Source organism: Callithrix jacchus, chromosome 2 (genome assembly GCF_049354715.1).
Source record: "Callithrix jacchus isolate 240 chromosome 2, calJac240_pri, whole genome shotgun sequence".
NCBI classification, from domain to species: domain Eukaryota; kingdom Metazoa; phylum Chordata; class Mammalia; order Primates; family Cebidae; genus Callithrix; species Callithrix jacchus.
In genome coordinates, this window is record NC_133503.1 from 77,729,038 (window position 1) to 77,746,218 (window position 17,181).

Here is a 17,181-nt window from a genome sequence, read left to right on the forward strand (position 1 = left end):
GTAGGCTATTATTTGCTGCCTCAACTTCAGTCCTTGTTATTGGTGTTTTCAGGGTTTCAACTTCTTCCTGGTTTAGTCTTGGGAGGATGCAAATGTCCAGGAATTTATCTATTTCTTCCAAGTTTACTGGTTTATGTGCATAGAGTTGTTTGTAGTAATGTCTCATGGTGGCTTGTATTTCTGTGGAATCTGTGGCGATACCCCCTTTATCATCTTTTATTGCATCTATCTGATTCTTCTCTCTTTTGTATTAATCTGGCTAGTGGTCTATTTTGTTGATCTTTTCAAAAAAATAGCTCCTGGATTTATTATTGATTTTTTGAAGGTTTTTTTTTTTTGTCTCTGTGTCCTTCAGTTGTGCTCTGATCTTAGTTATTTCTTGTATTCTGCTAGCTTTTGAGTGCTTTTGATCTTGCTCCTCTAGCTCTTTCAATTTTGATGATAAGGTGTTGATTTTATATCCTTCCTTGCTTCTCCTGTGGGCATTTATTGTTGTAAATTTTCCTCTAGACACTTCTTTAAATGTGTTCCAGACACTCTGATATATTGTGTCTTCATTCTTGTTGGTTTTGAAGAACAGCTTTATTTCTGCCTTCATTTCATTATTTATCCAGTCAACATTCAAGAGCCAGTTTTTCAGTATCTATCAAGTTGTGTGGTTCTGAGTTAGTTTCTGAATTCTGAGTTCTAATTTGATTGCACTGTGGTCTGAGAGACTGTTTGTTATGATTTCCATTCTTTTGCATTTTCTGAGGAGTGATTTATTTCCAATTATGTGGTCAATTTTAGAGTAGATGTGATATGGTGCTGAGAAGAACATATATTCTGTAGATTTGGGGTGGAGAGTTCTGTAAATGTCTATTAGGTTTGCTTGTTCCAGGTCTGCGTTCAAGTCCTGAATATCCTTGTTAATTTTCTGTCTGGTTGATCTGTCTAGTATTGACAGTGGAGTGTTAAAGTCTCCCACTATTATTGTGTGGGAGTCTAAGTCTCTTTGTAAGTCATTAAGAACTTTCTTCATGTATCTGGGTGCTCTGTATTGGGTATGTATATATTTAGGATTGTTAGCTCTTCTTGTTGCATTGATCTTTTTACCATTATGTAATGCCCTTCTTTGTCTCTTTTGATCTTCATTGGTTTAAAGTCTATATAATCAGGGACTAGGATTGCAACTCCTACTTTTTTTTTTTTTGGTTCTCCATTTACTTGGTAGATCTTCCTCCATCCTTTTATTTTGAGCCTATATGTATCCTTGCATGTGAGATGGGTTTCCTGGATACAGCACACCGATGGGTTTTAAATTTTTTTCCAATTTTCCAGTCTGTGTCTTTTGATTGGGGCATTTAGCCCATTTATTTAAGGTTATTATTGTTATGTTTGACTTTGATTCCTCCATTTTGATGCTAGCTGGTTGTTTTGCCCATTAGTTGACACAGTTTCTTCATTGTGTCCATGCTGTTTACCATTTGGTACATTTTTGGAGTGGCTGGTACTGGTTGTTCCTTTCTATGTTTAGTGCTTCTTTCAGGAGCTCTTGTAAAGCAGGCCTAGTGGTTATGAAATCTCTGGGCAATTGCTTGTTCATAAAGGATTTTATTTCTCCTTCACTTATGAAGCTTAGTTTGGCTGTATATAAAATTCTAGGTTGAAAGTTCTTTTCTTTAAGGATATTCAGTATTGGTCCCCACTCTCTTCTGGCTTGTAGGGTTTCTGCTGAGAGATTTGCTGTGAGTCTGATGGGCTTCCCTTTGTGGGTTACCTGACCTTTCTCTCTGGCTAATGGTGGATTGTCTTGTTGATGGTGTACTGCCTCGGTAATGACGGACTGCCTCAGGAATGGGGCACTTCCTCAGCAGTGGTGGACTGCCTCAGTGGTGGCAGGCACCCTTCCCCCACAGAACTGGACCATCCTGGGTCCAGCTGTGCTTGCTGTGAAACTCTCAATCCAGAGTGTTTCAGATTGCTGGTCTTTGTTGGGGTGGGACCAGCAGAGCCAGATCACCTGGCTCCCTGTTTCAGCCCCTTTTCTTTGAGTTGAATGGGTGACTCTGTCTCCCAGGCATTTTAGTCACCAGTTGGAATGGCACCCAGATTTGTGTGAGTTTTTGTGCGGAGACCCACTGTATTGGGTGAAATACCTGCACTGGAGACTCATGGCAGTTTTCTGCCTGGGAATCTCCTGGTCTGTGGATAGTAAAAATTCATTTGGAAATGCAGTGATCACTCACCCTTTGCGGTTTTGATGGGAACCGCAATCCAGAGCTGTTCCTATTCGGCCATCTTGGCTCGTCCTTCTATCTGTATTCTTTTACAAATATGAATATTTTCATGTCTACATCTAAAATACCTTTGAACTTGATGAAATCTTACGTTTTCTCACTCATATGTATTCTGTTTGGTTGGGTTACATAATTCTGGATAATAAATAATATCTGAAATTTGAAGTTTCATCATAATTGTGTTTTACCTACTGTCATATCTTCTAATTTGACTGGCACTAACAAGATAAATTTGTTTTAGATGCTCTAGAATGACAAATTTCAGGAATTAATTTCTCTTTTAGGTTAAAGTAGCTTAGTAAAATGTACATAAAATAATATTCATTCAATTTATTTTCTTTACATGAGTGACTGCTTTTCTCTCCCATCTTTCATGAGAATATAAAGCTAAAGTGTAGTTAATAATGTCATTGAATGCTGAGTTTGTATTTTCCCTTTCATCTTTTACTGCTTTTTGGCAGATAGCATTGAAGATTTTTTTTTATGTGGTTTCTCAAACTCTTTGGTTTTATTGATGTGTGTCTCTAAATCACTTATTGCTTACTGTAGTTGTAATCAATCTAAATGGAACATCTTTAGAAAATTCAACTTGTATTTTCAGTAGCAGAGCTCCTATGTTTGGTATAAATCATAATTTCAGGTTGATAGCATTCATTATCTTACACAGAGTAAAATATCAAGAAAAAAAAAGGGATATAGTAGCTCTCCCTCCTCCAAACGGTCCTATGCTTTCTTTTTTATCAGCAACAACTTAAGCAAAAATTATTTCTAGAGAATGATTTCAGAAAAAGTCTTTAGGAATTTACCTCAACTTAATAAAATCCATATATGATAGGCCCACGCTAGTATCATAGTGAGTTAGGGAAAACTTGAAAACTTTTCCTCTAAGATCTGGAACAGTACAAGAAAACTCACTGTCACCACTGTTATTCAGTAGAGCACTGGACGTCCTAGCTAGAGCAATCAGGCAACAGAAAGAAATGAAAGTCATGCAATTTGGAAAGGAAGAAGTGAAATTATCCTTGTTTGCAGATGACATGATCTTTTATATGGAAAGACCAAACGACTAGAAATGATTAGAACTGATAAACAAATTTAGTAAATTTGCAGGACATGAAATAAACATACAAAGATTAGTAGCATTTCTACATGCTGACAGTGAACAATCTGAAAAGAAATAAAAGTTAACTTCAATAGCCACAAATAAAACTATGTATCTAGGGAATAACTTAACCAAAGCAGTGAAAGATTTCTACATGAAAACTATAAAACACCAAGGAAGGAAATTAGAGACCAAAACATGGATTGGGAGAATCAGTATTGTTAAAATGTGCATAGTGCCCAAGGCGATCTACAGATTTAGTACAACTTGTTTCAAACTATAAGTGACATTCTTCACAGAAATAGAAATAAACAATTCTAAAATTCATAGAGAACCACAAAAGACCCACAATAGGCAATGCTGTACTGAGCAAAAAGAATAAAACTGGAGAAATCACATTACCTGACTTCAAATTATGCTATACAACTATAGTAACCAAAGCAGTAAGAAACTGGCATATAAACACAGACATAGACAACTGAAACAGAACAGAGAATGCAGGAACAAATCCACCCACATATGGTGAACCCATTTTCAACAAAGACACCAAGAACATACCATGGAGGAAAGACAGTCTCTTCAATAAATGATGATTGGAAACTGGATATTCAAATACAGAAGAATAAAACTACACTCCTATTTTGTTGTCCTTGTTTTTGGAATCTTAGTCATGAATTCTTTGCTTATGCCAATATCTGGAAGAATTTGCCAATGTTATATCCTAGAATTCTTATGTTTTCAGAACTTAAATGTAAGTCTTGGATCCATCCTGAGCTGATTTTTGTATAAGGTAAGAGATGGGGATTCAGTTTTTTTTTTTGAAACGGAGTCTTTCTCTGTCTCCAGGGTGGCGTGCGGTGGTGCAATCTCAACTCACTGCAACCTCCGCCTCCCGGGTTCAGGCAATTCTCCTGCTTCAGCCTCCCGAGTAGCTGGGACTACAGGTGCATGCCACCACGTCCAGCTAATTTTTGTATTTTTAGTAGAAACAGGATTTCACCATGTTGGCCAGGATGGTCTTGATCTCTTGACCTCATGATCTGCCTCCCTTGGCCTCCCAAAGTGCTGGGATTACAGACATGAGCCACTGCTCCCTGCTGGGGATTCAGTTTTATTCTTCTACATGTGGCTTTCCAGTTTTCCCATCACCATGTATTGAATAGGGTGTCCTTTGCCAAATTTATGTTTTCGTATGCTTTGTTGAAGAACATTTGAACATTTGGCTGTATTTGGCTTTATTTCTGTATTCTGTATTCTGTTCCATTGGTCTATGTGCTTATTTTTATACCTTGCTGCTTTGGTAGCTTTAGCCTTATAGTATAATTTGAAGTTGGGTAATGTTTTGCTTATTATTGCTATGGCTATGCAGGTTCTTTTTCAGTTCCATTTGAATTTTAGGATTGTTTTATCTAGTTCTCTGAAGAATGATAATGTTTTTTCATGGGAATTGCATTGAACTGGTAGATTACCTTTGGCAGTATGGTCATTTTCACAATGTTGATTCTTCTCATCTATGAGAATGGGATGTATTTCCATTTGTTTGTGTCATCTGTGATTTCTTTCAGCAATGTTTTGTAGTGTTCCTTGTAGAGATCTTTCGTCAACTTGGTTAAATATATTCGCAAGTAGTTGATTTCTTTTTGCAGTGGTAGTAAAAGAGATTGAGTTATTGATTTGATTCTCAGTTTGGTCGTTGTTGGTGTATAGCAATGCTACTGATTTGTGTACATTGATTTTGTATCCTGAGACTTTACTGAATATACTTATCTCTATATAAATTTTAGAATATATATTTTTTCTAATTCTGAGTAAAATGGCATTGGTAGTTTGACAGGAATAGCTTTAAATCTGTAGATTACCTTGGCCATTATAGCCATTTTAAAATGTTGATCCTTCCTATCCATGAGCATGAAATATTTTTCTATTTATTTGTGTCATCTACAATGTCTTTAAGTAGTGTTTTGTAGTTTTCCCCATAGAGATCTGTCACTTCCTTGGTTAGATGTATTTCTAGATATTTTATTCTTTTTGTGGTATTGTGAATGGGATTGCCTTCTTGATTTGGCTCTCAGCTTGAACATTATTGGTATATGGAAATGATAGTGATTTTTGTACCTTGATTTTGTATTCTAAAACTTTACTGAAGTAAAGCTCCAGGATCCTATTGGTGGTCTTTAGTGTTCTCTAGGTATAGAATCATATCATCAGCAAAGAACAATAGTTTGAATTCTTTTCCTATTTGGATGCCTTTTATTTCTTTCTCTTGCCTGATTATTCTGGCTAGAACTTCCAGTACTATGTTGAACAGGAATGGTGAGAGTGGGCATCCTTGTATTGTGTTGTTCTAGTTTTAAGGGGAATGCTTCCAGCTTTTGCACATTATGTATGATGTTGACTGTGGATTTGTCATAGATGGCTTATATTATTTTAAGGTTTATTCCTTTGATGCTTCATTTGTTGAGGGTTTTTTTATCATGAAAGGATGCTGAATTTTATTGAAAGCCCTTTTCATGCTTATTGAGATAATCATGTGGTTTTGTTTTTAATTTTGTTTATGTGGTGAATCACATTTATTAATTTGCATGTGTTGAACCAACCTGGCATCCCAGGAATGAAACCTAATTGATCATGGTGAATTAATTTTTTGATATGCTGCTGGATTTGGTTTGATAGTATTTTTTTCTTGAGGGCGTTTGCATCTATGTTCACCAGGGATATTGGCCTGTAGTTTTCTTTTTATGTTGTGTCTTTGCCAGGTTTTGGTATCAAGGTAATGTTGGTTTCATAGAGAGGGAGGAGCCCTTCCTCCTTGATTTTTTGGAATAATTTAAGTAGAATTGTTACTAGTTCTTTATATGCATGGTAGAATTCAGCTGTTAATTCAACTTGTCCAGGGCTTTTTTGGTAGGTTTTTCATTATTGATTCCATTTGTGAACTTGATATTGGTTTGTTCAGGGATTCAATTTCTCCCTGATTCAAACTTTGGATGTTGGATGTTTCCAGGAATTTATCCATTTCCTTTACATTTTGTAGTTTGTGTGCTTAGAGGTGTTCATAGTAGTCTCTGAAGATCTTTTGTACTTCTGTGGGATCAGTTGTAATGTCACAGTTGTTATTTCTAATTGTGTGTTTTTAGATATTCTCTCTTTTTTTCTTTGTTAATCTAGCTGTCTATAGATCTTGTTTATCCATTCAGAAAGGTAACTTTTGGTTTTGTTGATTCTATGTATCAATTTTGGGGTCTGAATTTCATTCAGTTCTGCTCTGATTTTAGTTTATTTCTTTTCTTCTGCTAGATTTGATGTTAGTTTGCTCTTGTTTTGCTAGTTCCTGTAGGTAATCCTGATTTTCTTTCTTTCTTTCTTTCTTTTTTTGAGATGCAGTCTTGCTCTGTCATATGGACTAGAGTGCAGTGGATAGATCTTAGCTCACTACAACCTCTGCCTCCTAAGTTCAAGTGATTCTCATTCCTCAGCCTCCCAAGTAGCTAGGAATACAGGTGTATGCAACCACACTGGGCTAATTTTTGTATTTCAGTAGAGATGGGGTTTTACCTTGTTGGCCAGGCTGGTCTTGAACTCCTGACCTCAAGCGATCCACCTGTCTCAGCCTCCCAAAGTGCTGGGATTACAGGTGTGAGCCACCATGCCCTGCACCATACTGCTTTTCTTAGTGACTATGTTAATTTACATTTCCACCACAGTGCTTGCTAACAATTATTTTCTGGGTTTTTTTTTTTCACAGTAGTTATCCTAATGAATATAAAGTTATATCCTATTATAGTTGTTATTTGCATTTTTCTAGTGATTAATAATATTAAACATTTTTTCATATAAATGTTGACCATTTATATACCTTCTTCAGTAAACTGTCTATTCAAGATCTTCACCCATTTTTAAATTGGTTTTTTATTTTGTGGCTGATGTTGTTGAGTTGTAGGAGCTCTTTATGTATTCTGGACATTAATTTCTTATCACCTATATGATTTGCAAATGTTTTCCCATTCTCTAGATTGTCTTTTCACTCTGTTGATTGTATTCATTGGTGCACAGAAGCTTTTAAGTTTATCGTCATTCCATTTGTCTATTTTTGCTTTTGTTGCCTGTGCTTTTGGTGTCATGTACAAGAAGTCATTGTAAAATCTAATGTCATAAAGACTTTCTTCCCTTAAAAATAATTTTTAGAGAGTTTTAGGCTATCAATTTAGGTTTTTAATTCATTTTGAGTTAGTTTTTGTATAGTATAATGTTTTTCCAACACCAATTGTTCAAGAGACTGTCCTTTCCCCTTTCAATGGTCTTGGCATTGCTATGAAGATCATTTTACATATTTGTGAAGTTTCACTTTAGGGCTATCTCTTACATTGGTATATATGTCTGTCCTCATGACTGTATCATACTGTTTTGATTACTGTTGCTTTATAATAGGTTTTAACATCAGAAACAGTGAGACCTCCAACTTTGTTTTTCTTTTCTCTCTATATATATTTTTTGGCTATTAACTGTGGCTTTTCTATTTGTAGGGCAGAGTGAGTGGAAGCTGTTTTTTAAGAAAAGTAGATGGATCAAGTCAGAGGAAGAGATGCACTTCATGGGTGCCTTTGATGCAATGCAATATGAAGGTGCAGAAATTCACTGGGAGGGCTGGGCATGGTGGTTCATTCCTGTAATCCCAGCACTTTGGGAGGAGGCCAAGGCAGACAGATTGCTTGAACTCAGGAGTTCAAGATCAGCTTGGGTGACATAGTGAAACCTCTTATCTTAAAAAAAAAATCTACTGGGAGAAAAAGAGAAAAACCACCACTACCACCTCAATAAAAATCTACTTCCAGCACAGGCCTTGCAACTTATGTGCAGGATCTTTTCCTCAAATTTGTAATCATATCTGTCAGTGTGTTTTTCTTTCTTCTACAATCTGGGGATGTTGAAAACACCTTACTAGAATTGTAGGTTGAGTCAAAATTGAGTAAACTTTGAACTTTGAGGATTTTAATAAGTATTTTGCTCATGAAATATATCCCTGACACTATAATGTGTGCTGGACATGCAGTGGTGCCTATAGTGATGGAGAAAGCAGACCTGATCCTTGCCCTCAAAAAAACTGACTTAGCAGCTTCTTATGAATGTGGACAAAGCTGGGCATCTGTGTTAATGTAAGAGAAAACTCCAAGTTTGTCTCTTCAGCTACGAATGTAGTTTTCTGTTTTTTCATGGGCTTGTTCTTTGATAAGTTTTTAAGATGAAGAGACATTTTGCTAGTTTTCTTTATGGGAAAATCAAGCACTCCGTGGCTATGATGTGGAGACAGAACACATGCAATTCCATGTTATAACTTTAATAAGAAATTTTAATTTAATTTAAATACATTTGAAATTTAAATAAATGATTTATTTATTCCTCTAGAGTCATGAAAGAATCTCTCATGCTATATGGAGTAGTGAGAGCCAAGATATTTGGCAAGAGGGAATGGGGAAAGAATTGATGTTATGGTCTGCTGCATGGAGGGAGGGGCCAAATTGTACCAAAACAGATATTAAAGAATTATTGACACTAAAATGTGCTTTCTGGGAACTTCTTTGCCTTGGAGTTGAAAATTAACCCATGAAAAAATTAGAATTTATCTGGAGGATATTCATCACCTAGATACATTTTTCTTCAGAGTGGCTAAAAATATTAAGCAGCTACTTAAGTTCCCATTGTCCTGGCATATAGTCCACATTATATAAATATTAAACAACAAATTTAAAATGTCCTAAAGTTTATGTAGTTTCTCTGATTTTATTTGAAAAGCTTTGAGGTTTATAGCAAAGATGGAGGAAATTACTTTAATGGAATTGGGCAATGTATATATAGCACAGAAACTTATTTTGCTTGAAACTTTTATAATACGACACAGCAATAATAAAGTTACAGAGCCCCTTTTATTGTTCAAATGTAATGTTTAGCTCTCGATATTAATTTGCATTTTTTGAAGGGTTTTTGCTGGTTTGGGATAATGCTAAACTGAAATGAAGGATCTCTATATGTTCATGAGTTTTGGAGGAATTAGAATTAGGTTAATAATTTTTTCATGAAGTGCTCAGTGTTCTAGAAGTCATTCTTTGTGTTTGGTTTGATTCACATTCTGCAAAATCTCCTGATATTGAAGTAGTGGCAAACATATTTAGAGAAAGAAAGAGAGCATTCAGAACTTACTCTATGAAATATTATTTCTTTGGATTGTTCTCTATATCAAAGGATGAAGATAGGGCCCTGACAATGCAACTTACTTTTAAAAAATAAAACATGCCATATGTTTGCTAAATTATTTAATTTTCTTTTCTATATATGTGAAATTTTAGCTATAAAACTTACAGTTTGTTAGAGCTTCTTAATTAGACCTGTGAAAATATCTTTAAAATATTTACTTTTCAAAAATATGCTCAATTATCTATAAAATGCTTCAGTCAATATATAGTAGCTTATGGAAACACTGACTTGTTATATTGTATTAGCATAACAAGAAAGGATCTGTAAAATACCCTGATAAAAGATTAGCATGCCAAGGTTTTGTTAGTTGTTAATATGAAAAAGATGACATTGGCAAAAAGTAAAACTTTAGACTTTGGGAAATGCTTCCAATACTGAAGCTGCTGTCTTTGATTTTATTTTCTAGGTCATTGTTTCCCAAACTAGATGCTGAATCCCGGTGAGACTGTGAAGATATTGTGAGCATTCTTGGAGATCAGAGCAGAAAAGATCCAATGGAGGTAGGTAGCAGTGAGGTACTACAGGCAATTACAAAAATGAACCAGATGCCCTTTTTTCTCTGGTACTTCTCATGATTGCTCCACATCCATGTGCTTTCTTTTAGCCTTTTCAGACTTCTGATACTCAGAAAAAGTGATGGCTACTGGTAACCTTCTTTGAATTTTTCTTTTCCTTAATAATAGCTAATGTCTTTTGATAAATTATTTTGCCATGAGATAATGTATTAAGTGTATTAGATAGTTTCATTTAAACCTCAGTGTAATTCTATGAGATAGGTACTAGGTTTTTTTTCTCCAGTTTATAAATGGAGCAGTTGCAGCTAAGGGAGTTTTGGTGATTCAAAAAAGAGATGTAGGGATTTTGAACACAGGCAGTCTGAATGTAGGACTCACAGTCCTTTCCCCTCTTCTACTGTTTTCATTATTGGATTTTATCACATGAAATGGTCTGAGAACCATTCCTCTCTAATTATCAACTAGGCTAAGGAAGGGGAGTAAGCTCTCTTAATGGGGCATCTTGGACAGAATATTCTGAGCTTTTTCAAATGGCAAAAATGCTTTCTACAAAGATTAAGACATGCCATTTAGCACCCTCAAACTCTGCTTAAAGAATACTTTAACAAAAGAGCAATAATTATTAAAAAATGTAGTGGATATGAAGGTGGCATAGAAAGTGACAAAAGTTTAAAAGCCTTATTATTAATTCTTAGACTTAGACTGTTTTGCACAGTTGCATATTTTTTTATGTAGAGGATGTTATTATGTAAGAGCACTTCAGTCTCTCTTTTAGAGAAAGTTACTGAAGTGTCTCCCTCTCACTTGCTCTTTGTTTCCTGCTGCTGTCCTCTACCTCTCATGAAGATACTTGTGTAATACTGGGTCATTTTTGAGAATTAAGGGATACATTTAACAGCTGAATTCTCCCAAATAAATTATAAACTCAAATAAAAATGGGACTTCCAGTAATGGTGGCTTGAGAAGCTGGGACAATGGCTTCTACAAACAGTTTTAAAAAATCTGGACCCTATTATGAAAGACAGCTTAATTGAAGGCACTGGAACATGCCCAAAGACAGACAGAAATTAAGAAAAATACACCCTTGAAAGACTGCTATTGCATTGGATAAGCACTGCAAGTTTGTACCTTTCTTGCCTAGGGCTGCTCTTTATACCCAACTATGACACAGGAAAACCTCAGCCTTAATGGTATTAAAAGGCGATGTCAAAGGTCAGAGCAGCAGAGATACTAGTAACTTATAGGAAGATTTTGGAAGTGAGAAAAACCACACTTATCTGACAATTTGTTTCATTTACACCATCAAATAGGATGGTGATGTATGTCTTCTTGCTAAAAGAACATTCTCTTAATGTTCTGAGATAGTCTCCAATCTCATATTTTGTGCTATATTATCTCTTTTTTAAAATTGGAATATACTTGAACAACACTGGACATATTAGGATAATTAGGGCACAGTGGGTGTATTAGGCCTTTATATTTAACTTTGATGATGGGGTTAAGCCTTTCTCTAGGAACTGAAGGCTCTAAGAGTATGGAGGGAAACAGATGCATTCTCTATAAAGAAAACTGTGTTCTGTCATTATTACTGTGCTTTTGGTTCCCAGCAGTATATCCACTAGTAGCCATTGGGTGCCCAAGTGTTATGTTCCATTAATCTGGATAACCCCAGGAATAAACTGAGGTGGCATATGTGCTCAAGATAGGTCAATGGCTTGACAGACTAAAATGTTTGTTGGAATTACATCAGTTTGGGCTTTCTCCAGATTTAGATAAGAGGAATAAAAAGAAAACAAACATCTAGCCTTGTCTGGGTTCTTCAGTCACCCTCTGTACTCCACAGCTACCAAGTTGACTTGATCCATACAAATATCATTCTTCTAGAGACCAGTTCAATCTCCCTGGGCGACTATTAGTCAGGGTTCTTCAGAGAAACAGAATCATATGTAGGTTGAGAATTCCTGAGATCTATAGCTGGCCAGCTAAAGACCCAGGAGAACCAATGGAATAGTTTCAGTCCAAGTCCAAAGATCTGATAACAAGGAGAGCCAATGTTGTGAGTTGCAGTCTGAGTCTGAAGATAGGAGAAGACCGGTGTCACAGCTCAAAGACAGTCTGGCAGACAAAAGAGAATACTGTCTTACTTGTTCAGCCCTTTTATTCTATTTAGGCTTTCAGTGGATTTAATGAAGCCTAGCCACAGTGGGGAGGGCTATCTACTTTACTCAATCTATCAATTCAGATGTTAATCTCATTCAGAAACACCCTCACAGACAGAACCAAAATAATATTTAATTAATTATCTGGTTAATTAATGACCTAGTTAAGTTGACACATAAAATTAACCATCATGGTGATGCAAAGTGAACTAGGTCTATTTGGTCACTCTCTATGGCCAGAGCTGACCTTGGTTAGAAAAATGCATGCTAAAACCTTATGGACATATGTTGGGTGGGCCAAATTCTTGTTACCTGAAGTTTCAACAACTCTGCTACAGTGAGGATATTATAAAGCCTTGGCCAAAAATAGAAAGTCATTAACATTTGGCCAAAAGAAATATGTCTTAGTGATAGTTGTTCTTAAGCTCATTACAACTTAGTTGGAGAACTACAAAACTATAACATGGGACAACCTTTATGAGGGCCATATTAGAGAAAATGAACACTATGAGAGCACAGGGTGAGTGACTGTGGGAGGGCATTTTAGTTGTCTTTTGTCATCATTTATCTTGGCCTTTTTTTGTTTTGGGTAGCTTTTGTTTTTATTGAAATATAATTCACATACCATGAAATTAACCATTTAAAAATGTGCAGTTCATTGATTTTCAGTATATTTACAAGGTTATGCAACTACCACCGCTAATTCCAGAGTATTTTTATTGTCCTCAGGGCAACTTTTGCAGCAGATAATATTTTCTTACATTCATGATTATATACAAAATCTTATAAATGTTATGACACTAATTTATTGGTGAAATATCTTGATTCACCAACTTGGGCAGGGAAGCAGTTTTTTAAATTAATTAATTAACTTTATTTATTTATTTATTTGAGATGGAGTCTTGCTCTGTTGCCCAGGCTGGAGTGCGGTGGCCTGATCTCAGCTCACTGCAACCTCCAGCTTCCAGGTTCAGGTGATTCTTGAGCCTCAGCCTCCTAAGTATCTAAGACCACAGGTGCGTTCCTCCACACCTGGCTATTTTTTGTATTTTTGGTAGAGACGGGGTTTTGCCATGTTGGCCAGGCTGGTCTTGAACTCCTGGTCACAAGTGGTCTGCTGGTCTCAACCCCCCAATGTGTTGGGATCATAGATGTGAGCCACTGTGCCCAACTAAGAAACAGTTTTTAAAAAATTTATTGCATAAAACCTCTTGAGCATCATGTTGTAATTAATATTTTGTCGATTTGTACCGTTGGAAAGTAGAATACTTTCAATTTCTCATACTCATTTTGCCCTAATATTGTGCTATATTTTTACATGGCAGTCTTAATATGCTCTCACCAACTATGTAACTTTTCCTTTTCTAGGAAATAAGTTCTATTACTAAATAGTTTGCTTCCTGGGAAGTTTTACTGAAAGCTTTACTTCGTTCTAGGATTCCAATTGCCATTTAAAATGATGGATATCTCCCTTCCCATGGTGATTATGGATATCTCACTTCCCATGGTGATTATACAGGCATTGCATGCCTGTATCAAAATATCTCATGCACTCTATAAATCTATATACCTACCAGGCACCCACAAAAATTAAAAATAAAAAAAAATCAGAATCTTTACTCATTAAATGGCTGTCATTTATGGTTAAGTGTTTTTTTCAATTTTGCTGGGGCTGTAGCTGCTGTGTTAAGTTCTTTGCCCAAAACCAGCCACGAAGGAATAGCAACTTGGATTACCACCAGTTCCTGCAAAACTAATTAATAAGCAGCTTTTGTTGTAAAGATGGATTTAAAAAAAAAATTGGGCCAGGCCTTGTGGCTCATGCCTGTAATCCTAGCACTTTGGGAGGCTGAGGTGGGCAGATGAAAAGGTCAAGAGATGAAGACCATCCTGGCCAACATGGTGAAACTCTGTCTCTATGAAAAATACAAAAATTAGCCAGGCATGGTGGTGGGCACCTGTAATCCCAGCTACTCGGGAGGCTGAGGCAGGAGAATCACTTGAACCTGGGAGGTGGAGGTTGCAGTGAGCTGAGATTGTGCCACTGCTTTCCATCCTGGGCAACAGAGTGAGATTCCATTTCAAAAAAAAGAAAAAAATGGGTGTCTCTTAATGCACTAGAACAGCAGCAAAACTTGGAAAATTATAATCATTTATCACTATCCTTATCAGAATTATCCATAGATCTAGGCCTAGAAATCTCCTTTTCCATCTCAGACCTTGTCTTCAAAATTTGTCACATTGGACTGTCAGGCATGTCTACAAAACATGAACACTAAATAAAGCAGAAGGACACAATACACACCCAAATAGAAAAATCTCAAAAAATACAACTTCATAATACAATTTACTTCTAGATCCAATTGACATTTTGTTGTGTTTATAATAGCAAAGTGTTAGGGAGAGAGTTGAAATACATTATGTAAAAATTCTCACATTATATTAAAACTCCCTTTGATTTTCTGTTATATCAGTGGAAGCTGTTGGCATAGGGTAAAGGGAGTCTGGGGGAGGTCATAGGAGGGGAGGTCAATGTCATCAGTCTATTGTCCTCCTCTCTGTGCAATACTCACTATTTATCATTAGCTGTCTTTTTCTCATATTAGTGCCTGAAAATAGGCCCAAGAAAGAGTTCCATCTTACCAATTTCTAATACTGATATAATGTATATATTTAATATTCAGTGCTGATGTTCTTGAGCCAGTATCAGTAGGAGATACATTTTGAGTCTTTTTTAATTGGTGCTAATAAATCTCATCTGAGTTGCTGAGTTGCCTTGTACCCCATGTGGTCAGTGGTGTATGACTTAAATGGAGTCTTTGGGTCTCTGTGGCAAGGGTCAGATGTATAACAACCTCATTAGGACCCGGTACTAACCTCCTTTTAGCACCCATAAACTCTTATTGTCTGTTTCTTGTCTGCTTTCCCCACTGGACTGGATGTAAATGAGTTTATTTACTTCACTTACCATGTATGTTGCATAATATCTTGCAAAAAACAAATGTTCTATAAAAAGTTTGCATAATGAGTAAGTGCCAAGCTCCCTAAAACATCTTGTCTCCTCCTGCTTCATGCTTATTGCAGAGACAACTACTGCTTGGACAAAATGTTCAGAGTAGTCTTATTTTAAGAACAGCAGCCCCAGCAGGCACAGAGTAAGATCCTAACTCTTAAAAACCCATTAAAGTTCGAGCCACTCTATTGATGGCAAAATGAATGTAATTTTTCCTGATCAAACAGAAGCAATTCAAGTAACACTCAGCATTCCCCCTGCTCCATGTACTTTGGCCTGTGGGCTACAAACAAATGAAAAGTAATTTTATCTCAGCTAAACAATCACCTTTAGGGAATCCCCAAGTCTGTGATATCTTGGATTGCTGAAAATATTTTAACTCTGTTGTCCCCTTAAGATATACATCTGTAGATCATGCTTTGCCAGTGGGGATTATTTAGTTATTTGCAATGAAACTCCCTATGAAGGGCACAGAAGGTAATGTCCTTCTCTTGAGGCAGACTCTGGGGATCTCTGCAGGAAATTAGATAGTTTCTTCTGAGAAAATTCATAGGTTTTAGTTATTTGTTTCCCAGTTCAAAGCATTCCTTTGGTCCTGCCATGGGATATTATGGAAATTTCCAGGACATTTAAAAAAAAATCAGAGCTACCACCTGTCATCTTTTATCCTCAAGAATAAATCACGCTATGGGGACGACAGCGAAGAGCTAGGTGAATTCTTCCTTATCTTTACAGTACCCTCTTCTACTGAGGGTGACATGCTGCAAATTATTATAGCTTTATTTAATGCAATTTAGCTCATTTGTTTTCCTTAGCGTCTCTGATAGCTTACAGATTAGAAAATTATTAAAGTCATTGTTGCTTTCTTTTACGTCTCTGCTGTTATTTCTTTTCCTGTATTTCTTGTTTGCCTGTCTTATATTGACATATTTGAGGCTCATTATTCCTATTCTGATATAATATTCCCTTTTTTAGGTCCCTTGTTTTTTCTTTCCTGATTTTTGGATTTCCCCTTTTCATGATTCATACATTGCATAAACTCTCGGGTTAAGTTGACCCACTTTTCACCTGAGCTCTTGTTTAAGACCCACTTGTTTGAGAAACTCTTCCTGGACTGCATTGAACCTAGATTATGTGAATGTTTAAAGCTCAGAAAATATAAAAAACATTTTCCGAGCTTCAAACATTTTTTAAAAGTTTACTGTGACTACTTCTGTTACCTGAAGCTGCTCGGCATTTGCCAAGCCATCTTCTTAACTCTGTGTGATCTTGGCCTTGCTCAGAGTGATGTGCAGGATGAGAGAGAAGGAATAACTCATCTTTTAAATAAAGAATGATTTATCTGGCAATTTAAAAAAATGAATTGAATGATCCCCAAGCAATTGTATGACATAGTTATTATAAATAACGCCATTTTAGAGCTGAGGTAACCAAGTCCTAGAATGATTAAGTAACGTACCCAGCCAACACAGCTAAAAACAAGAGTCAGAATTCCAAACCAGGCAACAGGATTTCCCATGCTCTTCTCATTAAATGTGGTCTAGTCTCTAAAGTAGATTTAAAATGAATACTTTTTCCAAGTATATGCTTTTAGAAATAATTGGGAAAGGGGGTAGGGGAAAGAATTAAGTCACAATGGTATATGAATGATTAAATATGGATTGAATCTTACTATGGGCTAGAGCTCTTATAGATGCTGGGGATGGGTCAGTGAATGAGCAGACCAGCTTTGCTCTATTGTTGTTTACATTCTACAGCAGGGGTTCCTATCCTTTTTGGCACAAGGGAATGGTTTGGGGAAGAAAATTTTTCCACAGATGATGGGGGATGATTTTGGGATGAAGCTGTTCTACCTCAGATCATC

General features: G+C 36.2%; 1 long non-coding RNA gene across 1 annotated transcript in view; it reads left to right on the plus strand.

The window, feature by feature from the left end:
- The first annotated feature begins 7,894 nt into the window (after nucleotides 1-7,894).
- LOC144581402 (uncharacterized) overlaps nucleotides 7,895-17,181 on the plus strand; it is a 105,968-nt gene continuing 96,681 nt past the window's right edge. The window contains exons 1-2 of the long non-coding RNA XR_013532090.1: nucleotides 7,895-8,003; nucleotides 10,037-10,130. This is a non-coding gene — a long non-coding RNA (uncharacterized LOC144581402). The remainder of the gene's footprint in view (nucleotides 8,004-10,036; nucleotides 10,131-17,181) is intronic.